General features: G+C 34.1%; 1 long non-coding RNA gene across 1 annotated transcript in view; it reads right to left on the bottom strand.

Annotated features, from left to right (window-relative positions):
• Positions 1–26,243, bottom strand: part of LOC116662819 — a 113,887-nt gene that overhangs the window by 54,753 nt on the left and 32,891 nt on the right. The window contains exons 2-3 of the long non-coding RNA XR_004318915.1: positions 11,615–11,815; positions 8,969–9,099 (exon numbers count right to left, since the gene is read on the bottom strand). This is a non-coding gene — a long non-coding RNA (uncharacterized LOC116662819). The remainder of the gene's footprint in view (positions 1–8,968; positions 9,100–11,614; positions 11,816–26,243) is intronic.

Here is a 26,243-nt window from a genome sequence, read left to right as displayed (position 1 = left end):
TTTTAAATTAGGATCATGAAATACTAGCAAATTCATAAATGTCAGAATGACTATGAAGGAACGCTATGCGGCTGTGATTACACATAGACTGAACAGTGTGTGAACCATCCTGTTATCTGACTTTGATTCATCCTCCATAATTATTTCTGTTGTTTCTCTATTCTTCTGACATTTATGGTTTTGATGTCCTTTCTAAATGAAATTTTGCATAAGACCTCACAATAGAAAGCTATCTTGAAAATAAGAAAGAGGATTTGTCATCAAATAATCCCCTTGTAAAAATATTTTTTCACTTTATCATAAATTTGTAAAAAATGACTTGTTTTTTTTCAATTTCCAATATGGCAATCTCATAAACCTAATTTTTCAAATATTGAAGTATTCTATGTTACTTTTTCAATAGGACAATATTAAAACAATACCTATAAGGTGATATACACCTTTATTGTCTATAATGAAAACTCTGAAGACAGGTAAAAATTAACCTAGCAATAAAAGGTAGAAATTTAGGTTGAGTCAAGAAAAGGGGAAAATGTAAGTAGACTTTGTGAAGCTGTAATGAGCCATATACAAATATAACTGGAAATGACCCTTAGAAAGACTCAGGATAAATTTAGTGGCTATAAGTATACCAGTGCATTTTTTAAACATGACTAGACTGAAGTCCCATTGAACTAATTCCATTTTGATATTCTCACTTCAGTCAAGTTCAAAGTTTGCTACAACTTCTTACATTTTCTCCCCATTAATAAATTTGCCATCTCCTTTTCTGAATAATCCATCTTCATTTATCTTTTTCTCTGTTATCCTTTTCTTAAATCATGACACAGGCGTCAAAACTTAACAGCTTACAGGATAATTTTCATCTCATTATCTACTGACATGAATCACTCTTTTACTTTGTATCTCACTCTGCAATTTACTCTTTTTACAGATGTTTGTCAATAAGTGGCTCCATGTGTGTGCATGCGTGCACATGCATGTTTTTACATTAGTGTCATGCAGATAATTTATCAGAGGACTGTTTCTATTCTGTCACTCACACCTTCTATAACAGGGGTTCAATACAAAGGAAAAGCTTGATAAATGTTGCTGAGCCATTGATTGTTATAATATGATTTTAATTATTAGGATAAAAACATAGTTAGCATTTGTAGATAGCATTAGGGCTTAACTAAAAGATTTCAGATACCATATGGTGCTCATAAGCCTATTCTTTTATAATATATAGTTTGCTGTAGATTATCTATTGACAAAGTGTATAATAACAACAATCTGTCCTTAGCTTTGAAGTGTGTGGTTTATTTTGCATTTACACGTGAAGATATCCTGGGAATTTGTAACATTTTGATTGAGAATTTTTCATTTAGAAGGTTGCTCAGCAACCCCATTGTTCTCTGCTTAAAATATGTCTACTGTCTACTCCCAATCTACCTTCTAGTTTGAGTCAGTCTTTTTCTCCATCCTCGGGTGACTGTAATTAAAAATTTCAGTGTTTAAAAGCCCAAATGGGAGCTATACTGTAAATCTTCACATTTCCTTCTCTTTCACTCCTACTAGGCTTCAGAGAGTGAGTGGAAGAATCAATGGAGAAGGTAAGAAAATCAACATATTTGCCTAGATCTCAACAGTGGTTATCAAAATGCAAGACTGAGGGCAGGCTTACCTAATGGCAAGAGATGGCACTGAATGCAGAAAAAAATGAACAAACTGGGTACAGCTGGAGAAAACATTTTCTAAAATTAGCCTACAAGTTATTCTATGATTACTAAAAAATGTTACAGAATCCAGAACTAAAAATCATATAATAGAAACTTTTTTTTAATGGCCTCCTGTTAAATGAGAAGGAAAATGCAAACAAAGTACTTATTTGGTACAAATTAAGAACAATTATAGTTTTGTAAACTTTTCTTTAAAAAAATTAACAAAGAAGATCAAAGGAGTAATGTTTACATATAGTTTAACACATCACCTTAATAAATGCTTTGTTGATGTACAAAGTTAGATCCAGAGGCTAGTCTATAATGTTGATTTAGAATTGAACTCTTATCGTAAGAAAATAAAAGAAATGTTGTGTCATTCCTTATCTTTTAACCCTACTCCTCTTAAATTGGGAAAAACTGGGTTTGGAAGTGAAAAGGAGAGCAGAGGGGAAAGTTGCTTCTCAGAAGAAGAACGGCGGAAGTATTTTAAAGAACAGTAATGTCTAATATTCACATATTTCTTACAACTGTATTTTATTATTAGTTTAAATAGTTAATATATTCTCATTTCAAAAGATATTGCCATCTTATTTTTGCTTTTTTACAGAAATGATAGAACACTTTCTCTGTTTACACAGAACTTATTTAATAGCAAATGTTGGAGTTGTTTATATATCAGTATAACAAATTTTTTCTTATTCTTTTAAATGGATTTTTGAATATGTGTAATGTATTTACACCATCCTCTTAAGAATGGACTATACATTGTTTTAAGTCTCTTGATCCCTGAAAAAAAGCTATTCACTGAATAGCTGGATACATATATAATTTTGCCTATAAACGCATTTAAGTATAGCATAAAGCCCTAGAAGTGGAATTGCCGGATCAAAATTGCGTATTTTTAACTTCAGTAGATACTGACAAGTTATCCTTCTAAGAAATTATACCAATTTAAACCTTCACAAATAATATACATCTTTGCCAATGTAACAGATAATTAAAATGATAGGTCTTTGCCAAACTTCTAGAAGCAAGTAATACAATAGAATAGTTCTAATTTGTAATTATCATATGACAAGTGTTACTGAGAATTTTTTCATGCTTATAAATAATTTGCAGCTTCTTTTCTGCTCACATCTTTTGCCCATTTTTTTTCTTGGTTGTTGAAAATTTTTTTAATTTGCAAAAGCACATCAATGAATTCAATTTTTTTTTCCTATTTGTAATTGCCTTTTGACTTTCCTTTGGGTGGTTGTTGCTAAGTAGAACTCTATTTTTAATTAAAGGATAGTCAGTTTACAATGTTGTATTAATTTCTGGTGTACAGCATAGTGATTCAGTTATACATACATAATATATTTCTTTTCATATTCTTTTTCATTATGAGATGTTACAAGATAATGAATATAGTTCCATATGCTATATAGCAGAAACTTGTTATTTCTCTATTTCATGTATCGTAGTTAGTTTCTGCAAATCCCGAACTCCTAATTTATTCTCCCCCTGCCTTGGTAACCATGTTTGTTTTCTATGTCTGTGAGTCTGTTTCTGTTGTGCAAATAAGTTCATTTATGTCATTTTTTTAGATTCCACATACAAGTGATATCATATGGTATTTTTCTTTCTCTTTCTGGCTTACTGCACTTAGTATGACAATCTCCAGGTCCGTCCCTGTTGCTAAAAATGGCACCATTTTATTTCTTTTTATGGCTGAGTAGTATTTCATTGTATATGTATACCACAACTTCTTTAACCAGTCATCTGTCATTGGACATTTAGGTTGCTTTTATGTCTTGGTTACTGTAAATAGTGCTGTTATGACCACTATGGTGCATGTATCTTTTCAAATTAGAGTTTCCTCCAGATAAAAGCCCAAGACGCTAAGTAGAACTTTCTATAGAAAGTGAAATTCATTTACTTATTTATTCATTTATTTATTTATTTTAAAACCATCCACATTTTGGCATCTTTAAGAAACATATTTTCCCTTTTTAAAAGAATTTTGATTATTTCTCTTACAAATTTAAATATTTCACTTTTTGGAGTTTATTTAGTATGAGACATAGGAGATCCACTGCCAACTTAATAATTTTTTCAAGATTGCTACTTTGCTATCCCAACATCATTTTTTAAAATAATCTAATCTTTACTAATTAGAAATGATAGCTTGTTATATATGAAATTCCCAAATGTATGAGGGTCTGTTTTAAACTTTACATTTCTTTCCATTGGTATATATCTATTACTCCAATTATTGTAGCTTTATATTAAGTTAAAAGTATATGAGAGCTCAATATTGCTAATTATCAGAGAAATGCAAATCAAAACTATAATAAGGTCTCACCTCACACCAGTCAGAATGGTCATCATTAAGAAGTCCACAAACAATAAATGCTGGAGAGGGTGTATAGAAAATGGAACCCTCCTACACTATTGGTGGGAATGTAGTTTGGTGCACAGTATGGAGATTCCTTAAAAAACTAAAAATAGACTTATAATATGATCCAGCAGTCCCTCTCCTGAGCATATATCTTGAGGAAAATCTAATTAAAAAAGATACATGCTTTCAAACAGCAACAGCCTTCTTAATTAAATGATAGATTGATTAAATTAAATGATGCTGTTCAAAAGCATCTTGAGAGGAACAGGAAGGATAAAGATACTAAATTATATCTGATTCTGATTGAGAGCCATATTCACCAGTTGGCTCGATATTATAAGACTAAACGAGTCCTCCCCACAATTGGAAATACAAGTCATCCACAGCCTCTGCCCTAGTTGCATAAATTTGTCTGTGTACTCAAGCAATAAAATCATTGTTTAACTAGAGAAAAAAGGAAAGAAAAGATACATGCACCTCAGTGTTCACAGCAGCACTATTTATAATGGCCAAGATGTGGAAGCAAATTAAATACCCATCAACAGATGACTGGATAAAGAAGATTCTAACTATTTGAGTGCTTATATATATGATGACTATTGATCTCTGTGCATTAATCTTATATCCAGATACATTTCTGAATTCTCTCACTCTAAGCTTGCACACTTGTTTCTTCAAGATCCTCCAGGAATAAAATATAAAGTTAACAAATAATATAATTTTACCTTTCAAAGACGTTATATTTATATTCTTTTCATGTCTTCTATCTGTATTGACTAGTATTGTTGAGATAAGGATGCCCTTTCAAAGCAAAAATAAAATTTTTTAAAAACCCAAGTAAACAAAAAACACCCAGAAGTTATTAAAAATAAAATTGATCAATTTTCAGCTCCTAAAAAGATTCAGAATAGCAAAATCAACCATAAAAAAGTCACAAGACAAATTAAAAAATGATAAAAAAATTTTTTGCAATCATAGTGCTCCTATAAATCAAGAACAATGCATAAAAGTTGTGAGGCTATAGTTGACAGAAAATAAAAGAAAATCTAAAGATGAAAAAATGCTCAATATCACTTTTCACATGACAATTACAAAGTAAAACTACCCTATGACTCTTAACATTTTGGCAAAGATCTAAAGTTTTAATGAGTATATGGGAAAACATATGCTTTCACATATCACTAGTGAAGGTTAAGTAATAGCCATAACACTGATTTTTTTCTCTCATTTGAATTATGGGAATAAGTCCAGATTTTAGGTTGAGGTAGATAATATTTCCCACTTCACAGTATTTACCTATTACCTTTTTAAGAGCTTCTGTCTAAAATGGATACTAAATTTTATCAAACACCCTGTCAGTGCACTTGCTGACTGTCCACTATTCATTACTCCATTACTATTTCAGTAACAAAGATATCATATACCAAAGTCTACAGGGTAGAGTTAAAGCGGTGCTCTGAAGAAAAGTTCTAACAGTAAATGATTACATTAATAAATCAGAAAGGCAATAGAACAGCTGGAGACAGTGCACAGACTATCCCTTACACACATACTTGATACAAAATAAGAAATATAAAAGATACCATTATCTCCAAAAATCTCAAAGGACTTTTTTTCCACAGTTGATATTATACGCCTGTTACTGAGAACCTCTAAGTTATCCATTTTTTATACTCAGACATTTTGCTTGGAGTTCCTTCCCTTTTGTTTATACATTCTTTAGAGTAGGTTCCTGATTAACGTGATAGAAATAGTATTTTAACAGGAAACCATTCTAATACATCGTCTACTGATTCAAGGTTCAAAAACGTATCGAGTTGATTTCCTGTTTGCTCAGACCTGTGAAACTGGAAAACTCATTTTTCCTTTGCCTCATCTCACTGTAGTGGCCCCTTTGCCTTTCCGGACCTTGACGACTTGCCAGCCCCACATCACTTTCATGTCACTGCATTTTTCACACAACCGTCTGCCACTACAATCACTCCTATCCTTTTGCAGCCCGAAGTCCAGGGAGCCAAACTTCTCTGACACAGAAGTTTCTAAGTAAAAAGTCCCCAGAGAGTAGGGTGCAGCTTCTCTAGATACACTGATGTTGATACACCTTTGAAATACATCCCCAATGTAATAATCTGGGTTTTACTGTCCCAAAAGGTTGGCACCCTTATAATCAGGTATTTTCTTTGTTGGTTTTGGGGGATTTTGTTTATATGTTTGTTTCCACCATGTAGAATTTCCTCCTGCCTCTGGTGTGGAAGGGAAAGTATGGGAATTTAGGTCAGAACCTTCTGTTATATAATAATCTCCCTGATGATTTATAGCAGAGCTTCCCAAAGAAGAGGAAAGGCACTCACAGGGGCAGATTATGAGTAATAAAGGCTCAGAGTTAGAGGAGACCTAACATTATTGTCTTGTTATGAACGATACTGTTTTATGTACAACATAGCTGCTAAAGCTACACCTATTCCTGAACAATTGTTAATTGACATTCCAAATAACTGAGTGGTTGGCTTACTCTCTATTAACAACATGCTATTGAGCAACCTGTTTTTAGATAAATCTATCTATCCAGTTGGTTTACGAATGATGCAACCAGTTCAAATGGTAGACATAGTATATTAATACAAAAATCATTATAATATATCATCATTGTTAAGAGGTTCAAGCTTCCTTAAACTGAAAGACAGTAATTCCTTGTGGTTTATCTTGCTTTTAGGTCTGCTATTGTCCGGATTTATGCCATCCATCACCATGTCTATTTTAAAAGTGGAGGCTTTTAAAGAGTCTAATGATAAATGCCTAATATTGATGTTTAGACTAAAATTAGGAATGTAACCTCATTTATCTCGCTCATTTTATAATTGTAAGGCCTTCAAGTAAAACCTAATTATGACTTTCGTTCTAATATCCAAAGCCTTTTCTAGCAAAAGATATAACTTGGTTGTTTATTCAAACCAGGTGATCAAACACATTAACTAGACCAGAATTCCCTTCAGGTGCAGTGCACTCTGTTCTCATACTGATTTCAAAGGTCTGTTGCTATGTTTACAAAGATCCAGTATTTGAGGACACTAATTATGGTGTCTGTGATTAAAAACTGCAGAATTTCAAACAAACTCTCTAAATAGGCAGAACCTTGAAAATATAATAACCCCTTTACAGGAATTTTTCAATACATACTTATTAGATTTATATATTATTTGATCCATGATATTTCTACACTGTAATAAAAATCACCTAAGTAACATTTCTATATGAACTCAACCGATTAAATAGTAATTTCCTAATTACAATGGTGGAATTTAGGAAAAATTCTCATGGCTTTAGGTGGTGATCCTTTGAGAAGAGAAACAAAGTCACAGAATGTGACAAAGACACAGCTAACTTTAACGTCATCTCTGTGCCTCCTAAGGCCCAAAGTAAAGAGAGGTAAGGTATAGCTCAAGAGTAGAGTTAAAGGCCACAATAATATCTCTCCACTCAAAGCAGGGAAACATAAATTCTAAAGACAGAGGACTGGTGGCTGTTGTCTCCAAAGCCAGAGCTTCAGAAAGCCCCATAATTTTATGCACAGACCTAGATGAAGCAGAACTTCATCATATCCCAGTAGGGATATAGCTCCTTAGGTTGAGGGTATAGAAATAAGTAGCCAACTAAAAATAACACTCAGTCTTAACATAGGATTTCTGTCTTTACTTCAAGTATAAAAAAAAGTAAAAGTCTATTTTTTTTGTCAACATCAATATGCATAATTTGATTTAATTAAGGAATCTACCTCACTGACTGTTCAGTTTTCAAATTCAGGACAAAAAAAAATCACTGAGCAGAAAAGGCACTTAGCAATATTTGGGGATGAATTATGGCATAAGAATTGCAATGAAGTAGAGGATGAAGAATAGAAAATTGTATGCTCCTCAAACATTATTCTTTGATTTGACTTATCCTGTTAGCCTGTCTTATTTTTTTCTGAAAGAATCCACATGATCTTTCCTCCACTTTTTTTTTTTTTAATTGAAGTATAGTTGATTTACAATTTAGTGTTAGTTTCTGGTGTACAGCATAATGATTCAGTTATACATATACATATTCTTTTTCAGATTCTTTTTCATTATAGGTTGTCACAAGATATTGAATATAGTTCCCTGTACTATACAGTAGGTCCTTGCTGTTTATCTATTTTATATATAATATTTAGTATTTGCTAATCCCAAACTACTAATTTATATTCCCCCTCTTTCCTCTTTGGTAACCATAAGTTTGTTTTGTATATCTGTGAGTCTGTTTCTGTTTTGTAAATAAGTTCATTTGTATTTTTGCTACAGTTTGCTGCAAAATTCAAATCTATGTCTTAAGCCCACAATTGGTTTTGTAAGAAACAAGTATATAAAGATCTCTGGAAATAAAATTATAAAATTCTCAGCAGTTTATTTAGCGCATAAACTCATGTTTAGTTGCCTTTTATCCTATAGGTGAACATGTTATGGACATAGGGTCATATTTATTGTGACTATTCCAAACTAGCTGTCACGTTATCCTGGAATATCCCATAAACGTATTTGTAATAAGTGCATTTTTTCATGCTTGCATGCTTAATTGTGTATACCAAATAACTGCTAGTAGCTGTCCTAATTTGATCTGAAAATATATAGTATCTTGATCCATGTTCTCCTCATTGAACATTTATTTATACTAGTGGCATGTCAAGGACACAAAAGTTCCTTCCCACAGAAACAAAAACCACATCCAGATGGTCAAAGTCTCTTCCAGGAGAGTATGGTTAACAGAAACACAGATCAACCGTAAAAAAAAAAAAAAAAGGTCTACACTTTGTCAAAAGAAGTCCTCTAGCAAAGAACCAAGAGAGGTATGTGGAATCAATACAACCTACCTGATGTGTCTCTCCCCTCCTTCTGGTGTTTAGCCAGCTTTTTGGCTGTTGAAAGTACCAGGTCTCTTGTTTCCAAAGAGCCGCCTGTGTTGGCCTGTCTTTCAGACTCTCGTGTTGCAAAATCTGAAATTCTGTTGCAATAAACACCAGATTTCAAAGGAAAAGCAATGGAAATTGTGCAGAGATTAAACTTCATTTTTATAGCAACAGTCAGTAGTAGCATGATTATGTGTCTAAACAATGCCTCCTCTTCCAATATAATATTAGATTGAGAAAGTTAGACCTGCAGTTTATTTATGTAGTAGAAGCAAGCACTGATTTTGAGGGTGCATTTAGAAAAACATATTTAGACTTCGGGGAAACAGAGGGCTGTCTTTTGTATAAACACAATAAATGTATCCTCTGAATCCTTCCTGAAGGAACCATATGCAAACAGATAACTTTAGAAACTGTTATTCTACAGTCATCCTCAGCCAAATGTAGTTAAAAAGTGATTGGGCATAATGAGGGCAGCCCTGACACAAACATAAGCAATATGCTTCACAAGATAAAAAACTTTTTAAAATCTAAGTCGAATGAGAGCACAGTATTTCAGGAATCTTTTTTTTTTTTTTTCTCTCGTGATGCTCATTTAGTTTGGAACTAGAAGTGGTGGCCTCAAATAACAGCACCTCATGAATTAGCTTTCCTTGGTCTTTTTCATGGACACCTTCCTTAACATTATAATATCTGCCATTTTCAAGGTGCAGAACACAATGTTTAAGAAAGACAAAGGAGTTAAAATACTGAAAAGTCAGAGGAATGCTCACGAAACTGCTGATAAAACCCGTAAGAATACGCCCAGGGCACCTAGGAAGCTAACAATTTGCTTAGGGTAGAAAGCCCTTTATATTCCAGCTCACGGATTTTCTTTTAGGCCTCTTTTCATTCTTTCTTGGCTTTGAAGGGTCAGGGCTCCCGCAATCCATGGGAGTAAAAGCCCTCAGATTAATATCCATCATCACAGACTGGTAAACCTTAAACAGTAATAATTTCAGTCAACCTATTTTACAGAGGAGAAAGTGGATGCTTAAAGAGTTTAAGTGATTAGCCCCAAAGTGACGGCTAGCTGTGTTAAAATACGGAATAAAATCTAGGTGTCCTAATTATCAGGTAAGAACACATTTCCTAGCAGACTATAATTACATCTTCCTGAGTGAAGATTTCTTAAGAGGTCTACAATTAGATTGGAGTTGGCAAAATTTAAATGAATTCCATAACAAATGGTGCAAATAAATTGGAGACCTGGCTGTGTCAAGGGTGAGTAGAACATATGGTGGTGGGCAGGATATTTTAATAGAAAATGTTTATCCTGGGAGGCTGGCTAACATTGGCATTCAGCATAGGTGAATTTATCGTGGAATCTGATTCCTGTAAAAATTATCTTGGTATAATGAACCATCTCATTATAGCTGCTCTAGAACCAACTGGTTCTTGAACAGTGGTCAGTATAGATGTCATGTGGGTTAGATATATTTTCTCTCAGAATTTACTTTCCTGATTTTTCTTTCTATAACTGCCTGCCATGAAATAACTACATAGGAATGATATTATTACTTTTATTTTGTCTAGTTTCCTAATCCTCAAGAAAACAGCAAAACATTTTGGTGTACTTATTTTTGCTAGACTGTCTTCCCAAGAATTCTCCATTGGGCATCCATGCCTTCTCCTGCCCAGTATAAGACCAAGTGCATGGAAGTGAGTCTAATTGTAGCACGGAATTGGGATGGTCATGGACATCATCCACAGGACACTTTGTAAAAACAGGTCAAAATGTCAATTATTACAACTCACAGCAGGATGGAGTTTCTATTACTAGTTTTTAAAAGTAATACTGAAAGATAGTTTTTCCTCTCGAGGGAAAAAAAGTCGAATTTTTGGATGGTTATAAGGTGTCAACTATTAAGACTCACTTGGGGAAACAGAAATGCAGATATTAATATACTGTGGTAGATTATCACCTGCTGAGTCAAACTGGGACCAAAAATGCAGATTACTGGAGTTTAAATCTTTAATCTTGAATTTTCCATCAGAGTGAGTTTAAAAATCCATGGTTGATTTTTATGTAATTGATAAGTATCAATTTCATGGCATTTACTAATTTAATTGTTAATTTAAAATAAAAAAGAATGTATATTGCCATTCTGTTCATGAAATGAATCCCTGTTATAAAAAGGTTTCAAAACATGAATTAATATCCCAATTAGAGCAAATCCAATCCAATGATCAAACTATTGCACTGTCAGAAGTAGTATCCACTCTGAGAGGAGGTCCTCCTGGTGGAACCATGGTAAATTATTGCTTTTATAGCCCATAATTCCCCTTACCCATCACTCAGATAATGTCCTATTCTTTAGTAGGGAATTATGTTTGCATTGTCAGTGAGGAAGGATTATAAAGTCATCACAGTGCCAAATTAAAATTAGCTAAAATCAAAAGACATCACAAGACAGAGGCTGACATGTTAGCCCATTGCAGTATAATGTAACTATAACAGTTCTGAAATATTTTTCAATTGATTATTTCTCTGATAAATAGAATAATAAATCAGTAAATACAATAATATTACTTTTGGATCAGAGCAGAAATAATATGCATTAGTTTTACCTTAAGAAACGTATAAATTGTTCTCTTGAATACTTTCATCCAAATAAAGACCCTTATTTTATTTGTTTACCATGCTTTCCTTGGTTAATCTCATCACAGAATTGCTGTCAATGACCAAAGGTAAAAGGAGTGTCCTAGGGGTCACTGAGAGTCCTCTGTTGTAAAATGTTCATCCTGGAGCCTACAGAGAGGCAGTGCAATCTGGAGATTATAAAGACAAGGGTGAGTAAGTCAGATCTGGCCTTGACCCTGACTCTATTTTTTTTTTCATATTTTACTTAAGTATATAGTCTGTTTACAATGTTGTGTCAATTTCTGGTGTACAGCACAATAGTTCAGTCACATAGGAACATAGATACATTCATTCTCATATTCTTCTCCACCAAAGGTTACTACGAGATATTGAATATGGTTCCCTGTGTTATACCATATAAACTTGTTATCTATTATATATATATTATATTATATATAATATAATTATATATATATTATATATATATTATATATATATAATATATATATATATTAGTTAGTATCTGCAAATCTTGAACTCCCAATTTATCCCTTCTAACTCTGATACAAAATATGCATTTTCATTTCTGAGCTTTGTTTCTGCATCTCTAAACAGAGGATTAAGACAGTACCTGCCCCATTAGGCTGTTCTAAGTATACCATGGAATAATACACATAACACAATTCACAGAAAACCCAGTTCATGGTAAGACCTCAATGAATGTTAGATTTTATTTTGGTTTATGTGTTTTTATTGTTACAAAGGTGGCTCTAGTCAGATCTTCCCCATTTTAGGTCAGAAAATTTTTGATTATTGAGCTGACATGCTTGAGTCTTTGATTAGAGGAAGACTAATTTCACAGCTAGATTTTAAAATAGCGATTCTACAAATAATTTTGTGAGCTGGAAGTCAAAAAAAAAAAAAAAAAGAATGCATTTGAAAAATAGTCTTGTGGTATCGGAGTGAAATGAGCACCAGACTGGGAGTTAGGGCTTTGGGGTCCTGGTCCTGACCTTTTCACTAAATTGCTGAGTGACCTTGTACAAGTCACTTTGGGGCCTTAGTTTCCCAAGTTTCCACATCAGTAAACAGATTCTAGTGTCATCGCCAGCTCTAACATGGTATAGTTGGGTTGCACCGGACCATGAAGTTGGAAAACTCTTCCTTCACTTGGTACATTGAGAACGTTGCCAATTTTACTATCTAATATGTCTTAGAGAAGGTGCCCTGGAAGCAGTTCTTATAATGGGAATTCTTGTGAAAGTGATTTCTCATGGGAATGTTCCCAGGAAAAATATGCACAGGCAAGTGGGAGAAGGAAAAGGGGAGAAACTAAGATGTGGTTGAGGTGAAGTCTCGCCCCAGTCTGATCCCGTGGGAGGCCCTGGAATGCAACGTACACTGCAGGTCTGTTCCAGCTTTTAGGTAAGAGAGGAGGGCTTATTTATCCCTACAACAGTCACCAGGATAACCAAGGCTGGGGGCAAGGTGGCTCCAATCCAAGATCTAAGCAGCAGTTAACTGTAGCGGCCAGGAAAAGAAATTCTTGGCGATCCAAAAGAAGCACCAACAGCTTTCAGTCCATTATGTGTTGATGTCCTGCATATTTAAAGCACTTGATTTTATGAAATAGCTTCCTATAAATCAGCCTCTCCATTATAGGGTATCAGTGTACACAACTCTAAGTTCCTTCACTTTTTGTTTTACTGGACAAATGCTATGAACATTTTAAAGTTGTCCACTTGATCTTTGCTAACTTATGATTACAAAATTCACCTTCCCCTCTATTTTCACCTTTCTCTGCCTACTGATCACAAGGCAATTGAGGGGATGCTCTTAGGATGTGCTCTTGTATTATAAAAGTATATATGTTTGAACCAAAGTAAGTATGGAGAGCCTTAGGAATTGACTGTTGAGTGCTTCCCTCTTTTATTCATGAACTGGAATTTAAACTCTGAGACACTGTCTTCTTTTTCCACAGCAAGAGTCAACTTCTTTAGGAGTGTGCTAATGTAATTGTTAATTACATTAGTGTAATAATGCTAAGAAAATACATTTCAGAAGAAAATGGGAAACCCAGACACCAACTTCAAGGTTTTCCCTTAAAATAAGAAGTCGAGACATAGATGTCCATCTTTGAAACTTAAAAAAAAAAAGCTTTTTTGATTCTAAAACTCTTATTTATTTTACTGTAATGCATTATCTAGTAAGAGATTATGTGGTATTACAGTGGCCACTAACCTCCAACTTTGCCTGTCTAACCGCCATGACCCAGTGTAAATGCTGGGAGAATATGACTCATTTTCCTTTTAGGCTTTAGGCTTTTAGAATAGAATTTCACTGGTTTCCATTTCCTTTGATATAAATCACATTATTTTTTGACACTCTTGTGTTCTTGTTTCCACTAGAATGCCTCCCTCCCAGCACTGATTTATTTCCATCATTGTGGCAAGAAATAGTAGATCACAAAAGTTACGGAGATTTTGCATGTAAAATAAATAACTGATACTTTTTCAAACAAAAAGGGAAAATTAGTCTCAAACTTATACCATCTTTTAGATCTAATATGCCTTCATCAATGAAATTAACATGAAAATTTGAAACAATTTAAATTCTGTCTAAATGTATATGATTTAGTCCTGCCTGATTTGTTTGGGGGGGGGGATAGACTTAATTTATTTAATATGTGATCTTTGACTTACATAGATTTTCCTTTCCTTTTTGTCGGGGAGGGGGACATTAATTTACATAAAGATGTAACCAGTATTCAGTTTTGAAGTGTACTTAAAGCTACTCTAAAAGCTTTAGAATGTTAGCAATGGATTTCACTTCATAGTCTATGAACAAATGTGAATTTCACAGTTACTTTGCTGTTTAGGGTTTGTTTTCTGGCTAGAACATTAGTGATAAGTCAAACATTTGCCATATGTGGTTAATTCTTTCCTAACTATGCTATATTTTTGTTATGTCCTCTCATATTAAAATAATGCTACTTCGCAACAGTAGAAAGTGCTAATACCATGGCATAAACTGTGACAACGATCCTGTGTTAATACTGTATTTTCAGGCACCTATAAAGCAGTTACACATATTTGCCCCATATTGAAATGTAGCATAATCACAATCTAAAAGCAAGTTTTCTTTTTCTTAACCTTTAATCTTTAAATGAAAAAGGGGGAGAAAAAGATATTTTCCCCAGCTAAGCACACTCCGGAAACAAATATGCTACATCTGTTTTGGCTGGCATAGGATGGGGCCCTGCAGGGTAATACATTACTTTAGATTTCAAAACTGACACTTTTCAGAGTAGTAGTTCTCTGTGTTGCAAAGCAGCAGACATCCATCTGTAGAGATTTTATTTTCCAGTGACGTTTATTTAGGATTTTTTACTGGATGAATTGAACTTGCAAGTTTATGAACTCTATTGAAGCAATTATCTCCCCAGCTCAGAAGGAGCTGTTGGAATTCTTCACGTCACGACCACACGGCCAGCAGGATCCCTCATCATGGACCATCACAGAGGCACTTTTGTGGTTTATTTGGAAGGCATTTTCATGCTAGATCTCATTTTTCAATACTTTGCAGCTTCTTCAAAAGGCTTTGTTAGCCTTAATGTGGAGTTCAGAGCAATGTATCTTTTTTTTTTTTTTTTTTTGAGAGATTGGTGCATAAGAAAAAGTGTTCCCAGGGTATTTGGTGGTGGGATAATACCTAAATTAGGCCATGATAAAAAATATAGTCGAGGCTAACATTTTAAATTGAAGAACCATTTGAAAGAATTGAATTCAGGTATTTAGATGCTGAAGAATACACTGGGAATATTTTATATTCACAAAGGATTTTCTTCCGACTCCCCTTTCCCTCCATTATCCGTTCCCCAAACACAGACATGTACACATTCTTTCGAAGTATGTGAAGGTGAAATCATAGCAGGCATGCCTCTCAGTCTATGCCTGTGGGCATGATTTTAAAGAGAGCTTGAAGGGGTTTATTTCTGTTAAAATGCATAGACAGGTCATATTTTAAAAAAAAATATGCAACACAAGAACTCAATAAAAGCAGAGTCACATGTATATATGCATGTACAAACATATACAAGAGCTTGCTAATATAAATATATAGTATATTTATGGTACTGGCAGAGATGGACAATTAAACAATGTGCAGTTGGGTGTGTAAAACCGAGGTCCAGTCAACAGATGTGAGTGTATTTGAGGGTAAAACTGTCAACTAGTGCTGTAACGCAATATGCTTATATTCAGAAAATACATCAGACACAAAAGAAACAAAAGAAATGTGTGCTTTCTTTGTTCAATTTCAAAAGGAGATTATTTTTGGTATTGTTTTTATTACAGGAGAAAAAACAATAATGATCTAATTGCCAGAAAACATGCATACAACATGAGACTTGGGAATCTGAGTTCTTGAAAGCCATATCCAGAGATTTTCTCTAATACCTTTATTTTCAGAGTGTTTCTCCCCAAGGGGACAAAATATTTCTACAGCCTTTATCTCATTAATCCTCACATGATCATTGTTAGGGAGTCAGGCAGGCGGGCTAGGACTTCTGTAGAATCCACTGCTGAAATAGACAGACAATGGCTGCTAGAGTGACTTGATTGAAATTATAGAACAAGTCGGGGGCACAGCTGGTGAAAGGACCTGGGTCTGCTGTTTGCCAGAGCTTTCTTTTACCCGACAGAACATATTGCCTAAAGCTGAGAATCCCACAGCGTCCTTGATTACGTATTTTCAAATTATAGTTCACTTTAGAGATTCCTATTAAAAATCGGATATGGCAGCAGGCCTGGAAATCATTTAGGAAACCCCAGGTTTCAAGCAAGTGGGAGATTTAAGAAGCAGAGCTGGAGGGGTGGAAATCTAAAACGTAGGTGGGGATGGAATGTCTAAACACTGTCTACTGGCTCTTTTAACTTGGAGGGCATCATGCTAGGTGCTCTACTGGGTAATCAAAAAGATGCAAAAGGTGTTCCCTAGGCAGGCATGCACACATGCATTCATTCATTCATTTACTTTTACAAGTGGCTTCTTGTTAAAGCTCCATTTCCACTGTTAAGTTGAGGAGAAGACGAATTAAGAATAGAAAGATATATAGCTATTTTAAAAGCCCAAGGACAGCTTGAAATGAACTCTTTCATAAAAGGAAGGGCTTTTCTCCTGAGAAAGACTCTTGAGGCTCCCTCTTGTCTCACTAGGATTTTTTAAGGCACAGTCTAGTAGGAATAGACTTTCCCCCATGAATTATTGATACTCGAAAGCAGTTTTAATTGTTTTTCCTTTCAGCACTATATAGAGAAACCCAATAATGATTCTCACTGCAATATTAACATATGTTTAAGCATGCCACAGTACCAGGGGAAAGCTTCTCATTTTCCTGAAACAGTATCTTCTTTAACTTCGAGAAATATGATTTAAATTAGTAATAAAGATGAGAAGTAATCTAACTTAGGTTATAAAATTGCTTTCTGTGCTGAAATATTCTCTAGGAAAATGAGCAAAGAATACATTTATGTAAAATTTAATTTAATCCTTGGGAAGCATGATTAAACATTGAAATATGGAATGTGTAGAAATAAGGTAAATTTCACTATAATATGGGGGGTTTTTTGGTCACAGATATAAAAAAATTAAGGAAAAAGATCTTACAGTATATAAAGATTTGAAACACTGAAATATAATGTTTATTAAAACAATACTGATTTCCTAATAAGCACAGAGCTTAAAAATATTTTCAGTAAATATCTGACAGCAGTTGTCAAACTGTTGACCTTAAGACCCTTTAAATTACTAAAAATTATTGAGGATGCCAAAGTACATGTATATAGATTATACCTATTTACTCTATTAGAAATTAAAACAGAAACTTTTGAAATACTTAATTTATTAAAATAAAAATAATAAGCAGATTGCATGTTAACATAAACAATACATTTTTCAAGAAAAAGTGTGCTATTTTCCAAAAAAATAGATACTTGAGAAGAGTTGTATTGTTTTACATTTGTGTGAACTTTTTTTTTATTGGTTGGCTTAATTGGCTATAATCACATGTCTGCTTTTGCCTTCAGTCTGTTGTGAAGTCACAGGCAATGCATTTTCCGGAAAACTACTGACAACTATTGAGGGAATGAGAGAGAACAAGGCAAGTAACATGCTGGCATTACTAAAGAAAGAGTCTGACCTTACGGGTCCCTGAAAAGGTCCTGCGGACCCCCAGATCACACTTTAGAATGGCTGAAGAGCCCCAGACTGGAATGCTGCAGACCTCCTTTCTGTTTCTGGTGCTATCACTGGCCAGATTTTTCACTTTAGGTTGAACATTCTCATCTGCAAAATGAAGGTGTTCAATCAGAGTATCTCTGAGGTCACTTCTATGTTCTCATTGCCCTCAAAAACTGTCTTCATCATCATGTTAATCCATTACCCACAAATATATTTTTGTATATGACATTATAATTAGGATTAAGGTTAAAAGAAAGAAGTTTTTAAGTAAATGATGATACATTAAATGCCAATCATTATTACTATGTGGATGTTTATTTGGACTCAGGTGTAGATACAGCTTGTTTTATTGAAGAAATGAAGACAAACGGCTAACCTCTATCTCCTTCAGTCACCGAGGTAACTCTCAGGAAGTGCGGACTCTCATTCCCCTATGAGCGTGTCCTAGATATGAGCAGACCTCTCTCTGAAATTAGACATGTTGTGCAGAATCCCAGCTCTCCCGTTTAGTAGTTATGTGATAACGATCAAGTAATGTAACCTCTGAACCTAAAACTGCTCTCAAAAAAATTGTCTTAGTACTTTTTTAATTAATAAAAGGTAGTAATAGTCTCATCTTATATGATTTTTATAAGAATTGCGTGAGGTAGTCCACATGAAGTACTTAGCAGAGCATGGGGCCTAAGCGAAAGCAAAGCACTCAAAAACTATAATGCTGTTTTCACCAAAATTTCCTCCTACATCTCCTTGGTTGCAATTGCTTACTGTATTATTATCATTATTATTATGATTTTCCATTTGAAATCTTCAGATAATCTTTTTTTCAAGCATGATTATGATCAATGCAGTAAATCTTTACCACAAGCAAAGGAAAAAAGCACAGAAACAACTATATTCACAGTGCCATGTAATAACCACTCAGTATCTAGATGTGTATTTCTAGTCATTTTTATGTTTACATTTATTTTTAAATAGTATTTTGTCATACACAGATGTTAGTCTGCTTCTCCCTCTTATTCATATGTTATCAACAATTTTCCACACCAAAAAATTCTACTGTAATGAGATTTTTACACTCTTAATTGAAATATCATAAGGATAGTCAACATTTATTCAATTTTTTTCCAGCTTAAATATATCATTCCTGGTTTTCTACTATTGAGAGAAACATTATTGACTGAGCCTAGTATGTATTTGTCATTTCCTAGAGAATTCCCTTGAGTATGTCACTCTCTTAAATACAAATATAGGTGTGTCCAAATACTTGGCCTTTTGTGAGTTTATATGAAATTATTTCTTAGGATTCAATTTTAAGCCTTATTGTGGTCTTCCCCTTAACTTTCTCCTTGAATGATCTCATCTATTCCATTAGCTTTAGTATGCGTCCCAAATTTATATATCCAGCCCTAAAATTTCTTCTGAGATCCAGACTCATATATCCATCTCCCCACTTGATGTCTCTATTTCGATATATCACAAGCATTGCAAATGTATCATATACCAAACTAACTCTTCATTTTCTTACTCCCTTAAATCTTTCCCTTCTTCATTTGTCTTTCCATAAATAAGAGCAACAATTTGCTGTTAACATCAAGAACATGGAAGTCTTTTTTGGTTCCTACATTTCTCTCCCTTCCTATAATCAATCCATCTTTAGCTGTCTAAACCTTTCACTTTCTGCATGCCATTGCTTGTCACTGAGAAAAATCTCTGCCGTCTTTACAGAATGAAAGGACTTAGCTTTGTACAATCCAAAGTCGGTAATTGTGCTTCCTTTTACCTAATGCCATTTTTATTTGGAATTATTCTTAAAAGTTTATAGATCATAAGAAGCTCATTTTCATGCACTATAGGGATATCTAATAAAACAGGTAGGCCTATTGTCAAAAGGATGGAAAGATTTGCAAATAATTAAAGAAGCAGATTTGGCATGGACTAGTGAGCAAAGGGCCCTGTTTTGATGTCAACATTTATTTGAAAGAGCCCAAGAAGAGTATTGACCTAAAAAGGTAGATGAAACGGTAATGATCTGTTGGCTTGTATAATGCTTCATGACCTTCTGTTAATTACTATTCAAGAAATCTCTAAAAGTCTATAATTTTCTCTTTTTTATATAGGAAAAACCGGTAGAAAAATTTTAACAATATTTTTAACTCCACACATCACACTTTCCTAGCTTATACATCCTAATCCAGTCTAAATATTCAAGGTTTAATGCTTTGAAAAATAATGACATACTCTGGAGGTATGAGGAAATACAAAAGTTCCCTAGCTTGACCAAAAGTTTAATAAGATTCTTTCACTGTATGAATGTTAAATATTTCCTGAGAAAACACATTGGTATACCTTTGTCTTCCTCAGGACGGGATTAATAGACTATATTATACAATTTCTTTCATTTAAAGGAGTTAAGTAAAAAAAAAAAAAAAAGATACTTTGTGCTTTAAATATGTTGTCCCTTAAAGAAAAAGAATCTTTCTCTGTATTCTCAGGAAAAGTCAAACTGTGACGTTAAAGGTTGATTTCCAGACATGAAATAACACTTTAAAATGATCATTAAGCTAATGACAGTCATTAAATGAGGTAGTGAAATCTTCTTTAAAATGGCTAATATTTGGTAAATAAATATGGAAGAATTATAAGCATTCTCATTTGGGTAATATTCCTTCTAATCAAGGTAAACCTTTCAATGAATTAGATTGGTTTATTGATTTTGTCTTAAATGAACTATGCATTTTCTATCTTTCTATCTATGAAATGAGGAATACAATATATCAGTTAGCTTTTCATGTGTCACAAAACACCTCAAAAGTTAGTGATTTCAAACAACAATACTTTTACTGTTTCATATGAAGTAACTGATTAGCTGAGCAATTTTTCTTGTCTGGGCTGAAGCTGGATGGGCTAGGATGACCTCAGGCAGTTGGCTCAGGGTCACCTGGAGTGATAGAGATGATTTGGCTACCATCATGTAACAGACTAGGATTGTTTACATGGTGGTAGTTGCAGAGTTCCATGTATAGAAAATGGTAGCAAGTCCCAATATACAAGTCCTTTAGAGCCTGTACTTGTGTCATATCTGTTAATATCTCATTGGCCAAAGCAAGTCACTTGACTAAGCCCAGATTCAAGAACTAGATTCAAGAAATAGACTCTACCTCTTGATGGGAGGAGCTATAAAAGTCAAATTGCAAGGAGATACGTTAAACAGATGGAAAATTTGTAGCAATTTTTGCAATCTATCACAGACTGCCTTCTGGCCACAAATTATTCTTACTATGTGTAACATATGTTCACCCATCCCAGATGCCAAAAGTCTGATTCAGTTATACCATTTATGGCATCTGGCTCGAAGTCCAGGTTCTCATGATCTGCTTGTCTGGATGTGGATGTGGCTCATTGGATGCAGCTGCTCTTCATCCAGACAACTGTGAACTAAAAGCATAAGTTATCTACTGCCAATTAACCTAATATAATAGGATGAGATGGTAGCAAGAGAACTGCAATAATTGCTTCTAATCAAAAAGAAAAGGAACTAGAGGCACAGAGCAATCCTTGGTCTGAGACAATTCTGTAATCCATCCAAGCACAGGTTAAAATGTTCCCCTGCTCTGGATCTGGGAATGTTCCTTGTTTAGAATCCATTTCTGCTTTCTGAGAGTAATTTGCTTGTCCACTATTCTCTGGATTCTCTTTATGTAAGAAAGGATATTCATCTAGGATTTTCATCTCTTTATGTAAGAAATGGCTGTGATTCTCATTCTGATCTCTATCCATAGACTGTTAGGAGCCTGGAAATCTTATTTCTTTTGAACTACTGAAATCCCTTTGAGTGAAAGCAGGCAGTTCTTTTATTAGTATAATGGTCTTAAAAACCTCATGGATCGCCCATGAATCTGATTCACATCCACTCTCTGTGATTCTTAAAATTCTCTACTCCTAAATTTTGCATCCAATTTTTTGCAAGACAGGCCTCTCTCTACTTCAGATGTGGTGTGCTACTGTAGGAAGAAAAAATGCACTTAAGATTATTAAGAGCCTATTTGTCTTGTGAGGGCTCTTCTGTCTAATTTAGAAGATTTAGAGATTATTACAAAGGGTCTTCTAGCTACACCCTTGATTTTATGTTTACACTAAGACTTTCCTTCTTTGTGAATTTTTAACAGCTTGAGAGACGGAAGATAAAATCTAATTTTATTTTTTAATGCAGCAAGTCTTGGATAATTTTTATTACTTCTAAAATCTTTCAAACACCTCATTTTTTAGCTCATCTCTCTTTCCATGTAGTATCATATGCAGAAGTCAATTGACACTTTATGCATTCTGTCCAAAAGTCTCCTTAGATAGATCCATGGTCCTTTAGGTACATTTTCTATTGTCCAAATTCCTGTAGAAGAAAGTCTTGCTAAATGGTCCACTGTGTCATAACCTGGCTCACCATTTTTTCAGTCTCTACTAACAGTTGCCTCATTGTTTTTCAACCTCCATCTACAGCCTGACTCAAAAGACAATATTATATACTTTAGGTTTTGTTTCAGATACCAGTTTTTACATTAATTAGCTTTTGCTGTGTTAAATATTTGCTGCAAACAATAAACACTTATTATTTTTTATGATTCTGTGATTTGCCTGCTCCTTCTCATTCTCTGTCCAGCTGTCTAGTCCTAAAAATTTTTAGATAGCCTAATTCATGTATCTGGAGTAGATTTGATGCCAGTTGGGGTGATGGGGATGACCTTGGCATGACTCACTCATCATCTGGCATGTTAACATTGGCCCCTTTAGTCGTAGCAGCATACATGAGAGTTGCAAGAGAAGTTCCCAGTGCACTATGTTTTTCTGGCTTCATCTTATGCTACCTTTGATAATACCCTTTTGCCCAAAGCAAGTCACATAATCAGGCCCAGCCTCAAGAGGTGGAAAGATCAATTCTACTTCTTGATGGATGAGCTGCAAAGCTACACTACGAAGAACAAGATCCATAAAGGAGTAGAATAATTTCTGGTTATTTTTGCATTCCATCACAGCAAGCATATTTTACATAAGACTTGGTTATCATTTTTTATGGTGAGTCTAATCATTTAAAGCTTGGTAAATTTCCTATGCTAAGTTTAAGGGAAAGATCAATTATTATTATTTCCATAAAATTATTTAAGGTTATGAGGATAGAAACATATGTGTTAAGCTAAATTGAATTATAAATGTTGATGTCTTTTAAAAGACATCCTCATGTGAATTGGAGACAGTGTTGCAAATCATGTGAAGTTAGTTACTACATCTACACTCTCTTGATAAAATTGTAAGAAGATTATCTCTTTGACAAACTTATGCTATTTTGATTGTGTTGCTCTAGCAAACCAATTTAAAGATAATTTCCAAGATTCTTAATTGACTTAAGACCCTGGGCTAGTTAATGAATGAGTAATCCCTCTAAAGTGGAAACTTAAACAAGTTATACATATCATTATAATATGCTGGTAAGTTAGTATCTTAAAGCTAAAGGTGAAAGCTTTGTCATCTTAAACATATGTTTATTAAAAGTTTATATAGACTCATATCTAAATCATTAGACAAATAAACTTTTGGTAGGATAAAGAGTAGAGGACAGATAAGTCAAAATTGTCCTTGAAGTATTTAATCTTTTTTTTTTTAAAAAAAGATAAGGAATTAGTCTCTGTATTCTGCACAGGTAGCAGAGTTTCCTTAACTCACTAGAATTCTCTCATCTGAGATGTTGTTTTATTATCATGCTTATGAATTATTTGATAATAAATGATAACATTTCTCACTTCTGAAAGAACTAAACTTACCTTATTACAGTACCCTCTGCTATGTTATTTTGATATGTTATCACTCTGATGAATACTAATCAAGTTTGTTACCTAAAATTTATGTTTATATCTTGCTATAATGGTCAAATGTCCTTTTATCAATCTTTTTGATATTGACTTTCCCAAACTTGGTTGCCAAATTCAGAATTACGAGACTGTTTAAATATCTTTTACATCCTTACTCTCTTGTGGAAAAAAAAAAGTTTCTCACTTACTTTCTAAAAGAGAAGTGTTGAGAAATAATTAGGTAGGTTTGGTGTCCTCCATATGTTAATTAGATCAACCCCATTGTGTGAGAGAGAGCCACTCTATTTGTCAAGTGAACAGTACAGGAAGAGCTGTCAAATCAAAAGGAGAAGCTGAGCCTCCTCTGGGTCAATTATGTACAAGTCAGATATTATTAACATGAACATGTTTCCAAATTGTACGTGCTTCCAGGACAAATTGAAACATTCTCGTGCTCATGTACAAAGCCTGGCACAAGATTGCTAGAACAAACAGATTCTTAAAATCTTTTGTTTTTGCATTCAGCTGGTAGCACATACAAGACACATTTATTAGATGGCTCAGAGGCTCTGCAGGTTTTTCAATGGAGTGGACATGTTTGTATACAAAAATACAGATGTGGGTACAATTTCTGACTATATGAAAGCCAGCCCAGTCCAACATCTCTGTTGTTTCTTCCATGATGACCCCACTCTGCTAATCTTATTGCAGGTAGAATAATGACCCCCCCCAAAGATATCCATGTCTTAATCCCCAGAACCTGTGACTAATTTAGGTTAGATGACAGATGAGAATTCAGGTTGTAGATGGAATTAAGGTTGTTAGTCAGCTGACCTTGAGATGAGATTTTCCTGTGTTATTTGAGAGGGCTCAATGCAATCACAAGTGGGAGGAAGAGGAGGGGAGAGATATTTGAAGATGCCAAACTGCTGGCTTTGAAGGTGGAGGAAGCAGCCAGAAGCCAAGGGATGAAGGTGGACTTTAGAAGCTGGAAAAGGCAAGGAAATAGATTTCCCAAATAGACTCTGGAAAGGATAGCAGCCCCACTGATATCTCAGTTTTAGCCCACTGAGACCCATTTCAGACTTCTGACTTCAAGAACTGTAAGATAATAAATGTATATTGTTTTAAGAACTAAATTTGTCATAATTTGTTACAGCAGCTATAGAAGCTAATACACTCGCATATTTGTAACAGACATTAGAATAAAAACCAGTGGCTTAAAAGTCCCTTGTAAGACATTGCATGAACTAGCCTCTCCTTCCTCGCTTACCTCATCTTGCCACTCTTCCCTGGTTACTCTGCTCAAGAGATACTCTCATTGCTCTAACTTGCCAAATTCTTCTACCTGAGGTCTTTGTACTTGCCACACCTTTGTCTAGAGTGCTCATTTCTTTGCTTTTTGTCAGACTGTGCTCTTTCTCATTCTTCAAGTTGCCTTTAAGTCACATTCTTCAAGTGACCTTTAAGATTTTCATCAAAGAACATTTGATGATATATATATCCTACTGCTTCTGTTTTTCTGAAGAACCCTGACTCATGCTGAAGGGAAAAAACACACCATCTCTTGAAGGAAAGAGCACCCAGTGTGTTCACAGAGGGAAGAAAATGATAGTAGCCATCTTTGGAGATCAGTAAAAATAAACACCAGCTTTGCAAAATGGTTTAGTCTTTTCTTTGACAAGCCAACAGCACCCTCTATTACATGCCTTTCATTACATGCCTCTCAATTGTTTATGCATCTATCTTTTCCACTGGATTTTTAGTCCTTTACAGGTAGGGCTTGTGTCTCATTAATTACTATGTTCTTAGCATCTTACTTCAATACCTTAATAATATTTACTTGATGAAAGAATGGATGAATGAAAAAATATACCCTACATTCATGAATATTTCATTGAATTTTATATAAACTTTCTTAATTCCCTCTTAACACCTACTTAATTACCTTATACTCTTATACTCTTCCTGACAAATGCACAACAGAGGGATAAATTGGGCGTTTGGGATATGCAGATACTAACTATATAAAAAAGATAAACAACAAGGCCCTACTGTACAACACAGGGAACTATATTCAATACCTTATAATAGCCTATAATGAAAAAGAATATGAAAAAGGATAAAACATATGTATAACTGAATCACTATGCTGCACACCAGAAATTAACACATTGTAAACCAACTATACTTCAATTAATTAATTAATTAATTAATTAATTAATTTTAAAAGATACTCATGGTAAAAAACAGTATACAACACTCTATCCCACTATTTCTCTGGGACAGCATCCCCACAATATGGAACCAACAATGTACAATTACAGTATCTGTCCCTCATTTGAACAAAAGAAAGATAATCCAGTTATAATTAACAGTATCCCAACAGAACATTTGATGAGATAAATTTTAAATTATAAAATTGTTTCAATGCTTAGAAATTTTAAGAATTACAATTTGTTTACAATTTTAAAATCTGCTTATGAATAATAATATGTTCTTTCATACTGATTGCTGATGTGAGTCTTTTTATATCTGG

This window comes from Camelus ferus, chromosome 1, assembly GCF_009834535.1.
Source record: "Camelus ferus isolate YT-003-E chromosome 1, BCGSAC_Cfer_1.0, whole genome shotgun sequence".
NCBI lineage: Eukaryota > Metazoa > Chordata > Mammalia > Artiodactyla > Camelidae > Camelus > Camelus ferus.
This window is presented reverse-complemented; position numbering and strand designations above follow the sequence as displayed.